The following is a 7,299-nucleotide window of genomic DNA, read 5'->3' on the forward strand; positions in this document are numbered from 1 at the left end:
GGGAAAAGCTGTTGCAGTGGCAGCAACAGTAGTCGTCGGCCGGGGCAACATCATCAGCAGTAACTCCTGCTCGTTACCCACTCGTTAACATAAAGCGCATTTATGCATGCAATTTTTGATATTACGAGAGCGGGAGGAGGGAGTAAAAAGTGGAAGTTGAGGGCCAACGATAAGCTTGCAACAACTGTTTGACGGCCAGCACATTCGGCCAGTTGATGGGCGAAATGTATAAGTACTCGTATTCAAACTCACATCCCCACTCACACTCGCACTCACACACACACACACTCAGTCTTATGCTCGTTGGCGTATTGGCAATCAATGCAGCGATATTAACATTTATTGCCAAATTGCTATAAGTTGCATTACCCTGTTATGGCCCATTGATTTGTGCGCTTTTGTGCAGCGCCCTCGTTATCATATTGCCTTAATTTATTATACACTTTATGGCGGCCTACATACATACTTACTCGTATTCGTACTCGTATAAGTAGTCCTTTAAGCACTTGCCGCTTACGCTTAGTTTTATCAATGAGCCATCTCAGCAGCATTCAGTAGCCTTTGACTGGGGCTTTGAGTCAAGGGCATTTGAGCATGAAATACCCTATAACAGGCACAAAGGGCAGCTTAACGCAGACATATAGATAGTGTATGCTTTATTAATAGACTGTCCAGACGCCGTCGCACCTCAGTTCGATGGCAGCTATAATTAGTGGGGATTAAATCTGTTTATGAGCTATGAATAATGGTATCAGAAAACACTAGACAGCTTTCCACAGCAAAAAATAAATATGCTTCTAGAACAAAGAATTCATCTTTCTCAAATTACCATTTGAATATATCTTATTTCATTAATGATTCTATTTATAAATTTATTATTAGTTTATATTTGTGCAGTTAATAATTTATTGGAATTCTAACACATTTAAAATTCTTCGAAGTAGTCTCAAGAAATTCGACAATATTATTAAATAAAGAGTTGGAAACTCAATTTAATTTAATTGCACTCTACATTTTGTATGCAATTAATAACTTTCTCTAAGATCCTCTTATGAGATTTGACAAAATAATAATTACATTTCACTTTTATTTTATCTGAAGAAGAAAACTTCTTGGCTTGGAACTTTGTCTTGTATATCATTTTTTTCCGTGTATTAACCAATTAGTTATTTATGTGTATCTTGACTACTCACACAGTTCAAAACCTTTAAGGATAGACAGATTGGTCATAGAAGAAAGCAGTACTCTCTTTTCAAATAAGAGTTTCAATTATATAGCACAATTTTATGTAAAATGTACTTCTCTTTCTTTTATTCTTCATTCAATTATTATTATTTATTCTTTTTATTTGCTTATTTATTCATTTTTTCCTCTTTGCTTATTTTCAAAATGTTTAAATTAAAATTTTATATAATAAAATTTGTAAAGAATTGTATAGCTAGGCAAAGCAAAAAGACATAAAATCAAATTAACAATTTTCGATTTCAAGAATTGCCATATTTTTTTGTGCTTCTGAGATAATTGAAGCGTACCCAGCAAAATCGAAAGCCGTTGGCAAAACAAAAATTAAGCAACAAGAAAAGAAATTCAAGCGAATGTTGGGGTCAAAGTTTCATTGTGAGAACGAAAACATGCGTGGCCAGCGTTGTGATAATAAATCATTCTTTATTTCAAGCTGGTGATACACCCACTCACACACACACCTACACCTACACCTACACACATATGCACACACTCGAACGCAGTCTACTTTAATAATGAATGGCGTTGGCACGGCGAGCATTAACACCTTAGAGGCTGTTCTGCGTGCCACATGAAATGCTGCTAACAAATCAAGCCAAACAAACTTGTGGCCAACGAAATGATTCTTTTAGCTTGCCCACTCACTCCACTCTCCGTCTCGCTCTCTCTTAGTATCAGGTAATTAATTATGGTGTTATTTAATTTAATTGCAGGCAGCATTAAGACGCAGTCGGTTAGCAAGTGCGTACAAATGGCTGCGCTATTACGGAACCTCCTTTTAAAGTGTGTCCCTACACACATGCACTTTGCAGACTAAGCGATAAGTTAACACACACACTCTCGAAGAGGGACAGAGATGCGTGTGAGCTCTGAAGCCCGCCTGCGGGCAGACAAATGTGTTTTCATGTTTGGCAAGCAACTTCAACATTTGTCAATGTGCATTTAGATACATGCGTGTGTGTGTGTGTGCGAATGTGTAATGATTATGATGATGATGCTGATGATTATGTGCGCCATAAAAGCTGCAAATGTGGCGTCGACCTGCTGTGCCTACATGGCGTATACGCATTATAAGCTCATTTGTATCGCGAAGTAGCAAAACGAGAGTTTAACTTCAACTGCCGACAAACATTCATCTTTTTATACCCTACTATCTAATAAACGTAAAAATACACATATTTCAATATCTCACATTGCTTGATTGTCATGGCTGAGTGCACAATTGGGTCGCAGAACCTTTCAAATTTACACTTTGATTTGATTGTTCGCCTTCGCACAAAAATATTATAGTGAACAGACATGGGGCAAGTTGTTTGTTGTTTGTTGTTTGCTCGCATAGAACAGTTAACGCCTCGCAAAACTGACAGACTAAAAACAAGCGACCGAAAAATCCCCCAAAATGATGCCAAATGTCAACACTTAGCTCCTAGTGACAACAACTTTGATGGGGGTCATGTGGTAAATTGGGGTTGCACTTCCTCTTCATCTCTTTTTTTTTTGTTTTTGTGTTGCTCGCTTTTATTTTTACTCTCAGCTAGAGTTCGGCATGTTGGCATTTTAAATTAGCGCTAATTGAATCAAGTGGAGAACCTCTTGTCTCAGCCATCTGTCAGTTTGTCAGTTAGCCAGCTAGTCAACTGTCACATGTGCAAATTTCCCAAATAAATTTTGACAAAGAAAAACGATTGAATTTTCAGCACAACGAAATTGAAATTATTTCTATTTCTATTTATTAAATTAGCGATATGTTTCCAATAAATATTCATTCCAAAAATCAACCGATTGTATTGATTTAGATACATCGATCTGTGTTGAATATATTTTTTAACTCACTGGTATTTAAAAACAAGTCAAAAAGCTACAGTCGAGTGTGCTTTAAGATACCCGCTACCCATTTTGAATACGAAATATGAAATATACTAAATCAATATACCAACAAAATACGAAAATATACCGAAGACTACATTTGGAATATCAATGTTGTAATACCCAGTTCAAATAGGAGCAAAATAGTGCAGTATTATTCATAAAATATACTAAACCAATAGACCGCAATAATACTAAAGTATACCGAGTTTTATATTTGATATATCCTTCTGTCTCTTACATACATTTCCTGAAAGCACAACATTTTAATACCCACTGAGTAGCGGGTATAAAAATAGATTTCAAATGTATGGATAAGTATAAGCTGTGAATTAGCTTTAACCACTTCACTTTTGAACATTTTCGGACACATTAAATACTTTGTTTTTTAATTAACACAATTTTTAGTGAAGTACAAAAATGAACTGTCATCCGAGTTCAGCTGTACAATTTGATTAGTTAATTAGTCGAAAATAAGATTATCTAATTACATAATGGTTACATTAAAAACAAATTTATTTCAAATTATTAAATTAAACAAAGAAAATTATATAAATCTCTTCACATGAAAATTGTAATCCCAACAGTTGAAAACATGGCTTTAAAACAATTGCTAACAATGAATCTCTGGCTCATCGGTCAAGTGGCAAGTACACTAAGTTGTCGTGTTGTGTTCATTAAAGAGACAACATCATCATTTTTATTTAAACTTTTCTATTTTAGTCTAATATTATCATCCGACAAATTCCATTAAAAACTAATCGATTTCAAATTATTGTCCACCCAAAATTGTTTTCAAACTATTGTAAACTATAAATGTCGACGTCAATTTAATGAGTCGATCAGTCGAAAGCAATGAATGTTTCATTTGATAGATCTGTGATTCAAAAACTGTTTATAAATTGATTGGTGTATAACAACTGCTAGAATAGATATACATCTTCTACGGCCGTTAAATAATATATCTGTAAGTTACCCAAAGTAAACCTTTAATAGCTGCAACTATAATTTAATTTAAATATGTATTTAAAGATTCACTTTAAAGTGTTCAAACGGGATTACACGAAACAATATAAACCATTTCTCATCGACGTTCAATTTAATGTATGTGATATAATTCCAAGAAAAAAATCTTTAATTTATGGAACAACTGCTTATAAAACAATGCAAAGGTTCTCGAATGTGAATCACTCTTGTCCTTTAACAGGACATCTATATGCAAGAAACTTGTACCTCGACGAAATCTACCTCCCAAGTTTTGACTTCGGCTTTTATAAGATGCTATTTAATATTTCTGAACCCATTCTCGATCATTTTGATACTCATGGTGCGATGGTTCTTTATTTTGAAGAATGGAAGAACATCGATCGAAGAACATCGATCGAAAACTAAGAAAGGAAATATTCCAAATATAGAATATATGTTAGGTTAAGAGCAGAAACATATTTCTTCGGGATCTACTTTATATTAATAACTTTTTTATCTATGCAAATAATATTTTTTCTTACCATATTCATACCGCTTGCTTTGACTTTGCTCTGCTTGCCAATTGCCACATTTATACTTTTCTATATTTTTCAGCACCAAAACAGATATAGTTTAATTTACTACTTAACAACGCATTGCGGCATATGCATTTTATTTGTATAATAAGTCAGATTAATACCAAGCAAATTCACTTTAGCAAATTCGACAGTAGAAATGTAATTGTTATCAAATTATACAAAATATTAATTAAAAACTAATTTATTTTAAATTATTCGATTGTTTTACAGAACAATCAAAAAAATTAAATCACATTTGCAAATTGTCAATCCAACAGTTTAAATCATGACTTTAAAGTAACTGTTAATTATAAATCTCTGGCTCGCCGGGCAAGTGGCAAGCAATCCGCAATATCAAGTGTTAAGGATAAAACACAATTCCAATTTGCTTATCAGGCCTGCGATTCTAAAACAGTTTACAAGTTTGTTGCTGTGAACCTTACTTGTTCTATAAAGGCTGTAAATTGGAAGCGACTGCTGAGATGACATATCTGTAAGTTACTGAAACTAAAATTAAATTCACATTTAACATAATATTTATAGGTACACTTTGAGCTGTTCAAAAAGGATTATGCCAATCAATACAAGAAATTCCTTATAAACATTCGTTTTAATCTGTGCGACGTGATTTCCAAGCGAGACGGTTTAATTTACGGCACAATTGCCTGGAAACTGTTAAAACGCTTCTCGAATGTAAATCATTCATGTCCCTTAGACGGTCGTTTATTTGCAAGAAACTTATACATGGACGAAAGCTACGTACCAATATTTCCATTGGGTGTCTACCAATCACGTATCAATTCTACTGAGTACTTAAACAATTGGATTGATACACTTGGTGTCGTAAGTTTCTTTGTTCAAGCTATGGAAGAATACAGATCAAAATAAAAGAAAGGTAATAAAACTGAAATCTAAAATACATATAAACGAAAATAGTGAAAACGCAAAATATATGAAAACATTTCTACTAAAACTGAAATAACTAGAAGATAAATACCATTAAAAACAAATCAAATTCAAATTATTGACCAACCGAAGTTGATTTCAAACTATAAATGTCGATGTCAATTTATTGATCCGATCAGTCGAAACTATGACGCTAAAACTAGTGTTAATTGTAGCTCTTTGGATCTATTGGCAAGGGGAAAGTATTTTTTGATATTACAAATATTTTAAATCTGTATTAAAAATAACGCAACATTCATTTGACAGAGTTGTGATACCAAAACAGTTTACAAATTCACAAATGCAGAATGCTGTGATTATACAAATTTCTCTGCAAACTTCACTTGCTCTATAAAGGCTATTAATTGGAGTAAAGCCACTGCTAATATAGATATATATCCTTATGAACCTTTAAAGAATTTATCCGTAAGTCAGCCAAAAAAAAATAAGATACCAGCAAGACACGTTAACTTTAATATAAATATTCTTTTTATAGATTCAGTTTAAGCTCTTCAAAAAGGATTACGCGAATCAATATAAGCCATTTCTGGTTGACGTTCGATTTAATCTGTGTGATATAATTTTAAAACGAAATTATTTAGTTTATGGCACAATAGTTTGGAAAACAATGCAACGGTTCTCGAATGTGAATCACTCATGTCCTTTAACAGGACATCTATATGCGAGAAACATGTACTTTGACGAAAGCTACGTACCTATTTTACCCATAGGCCTTTTTAAGATGGTATTTAATTATTCAGAACATACTCGCGATCAGATTGAGAATCGTGGTGTGATTATTCTTTATTTCGAAGCCATGGAAGAACGTCAATTGAAACCAAAAAAATGGAAAAATATTAGATTATTAATATTCAATATTTATGAGGGTGAAAGCTGCAATATTAAAGTTATGGATTATTTGAAATGTTTTTACTTATAGTAATAGTTTTTTTTATACCCGCTACCCATAGGGTAGAAGGGTATTATAACTTTGTGCCGGCAGTAAATGTATGTAACTGGTAGAAGGAGGCATCTCCGTCCCTATAAAGTATATATATTCTTGATCAGCATCAACAGCCGGGACGATCTAGCCATGTCCGTCTGTATGTCTGTCAGTCCGTACGTATGAACACCTAGATCGCAAAGACTATAAGAGATAGAGCTATAATTTTTTTCGACAGCATTTGTTATGTTTGCACGCAGCAGCGTTGCCAATTTAGCTATTTCCCCCGCTAGATCTGACGGGTTTCAAAAGCAAAATGCGGGATAAATTGAAAACTAGCGGCTAGCGGGAATTATAGCTATTTTCAAAACAAAACTGTCGGAACTTTAGTTTTTTAAAAACATTTGGTAACTTTGTGTATTTTTATGTTTTACGATGCCACACTTTAAAACCTTACAATATTTTTACATTGCAATGGTAAAAAACATCGATATGCCAAAAGATTTTTACATTATTATCGATTTTTACTAGTGTTTTACTATCACCATCTGGGTATTTCACAATTTTCAAAACGATCGTGTGTGACAGTTTCAATGCCGAAAGTTTATAAGCAAAATCCGCGTCATGCTTGGTTGCAAGACCCAGGCATTTAAGGATTGGCTAATGATCAAAAATGCTTTTGCAAATATTGCAAATCCAGCATTAATGCGAAACTGTCTGATTTGCACGCGCATGCCAAGACAAATAAGCACAAGTCTT

This window comes from Drosophila sulfurigaster, chromosome 3, assembly GCF_023558435.1.
Source record: "Drosophila sulfurigaster albostrigata strain 15112-1811.04 chromosome 3, ASM2355843v2, whole genome shotgun sequence".
In the NCBI taxonomy this organism is placed as follows: domain Eukaryota; kingdom Metazoa; phylum Arthropoda; class Insecta; order Diptera; family Drosophilidae; genus Drosophila; species Drosophila sulfurigaster.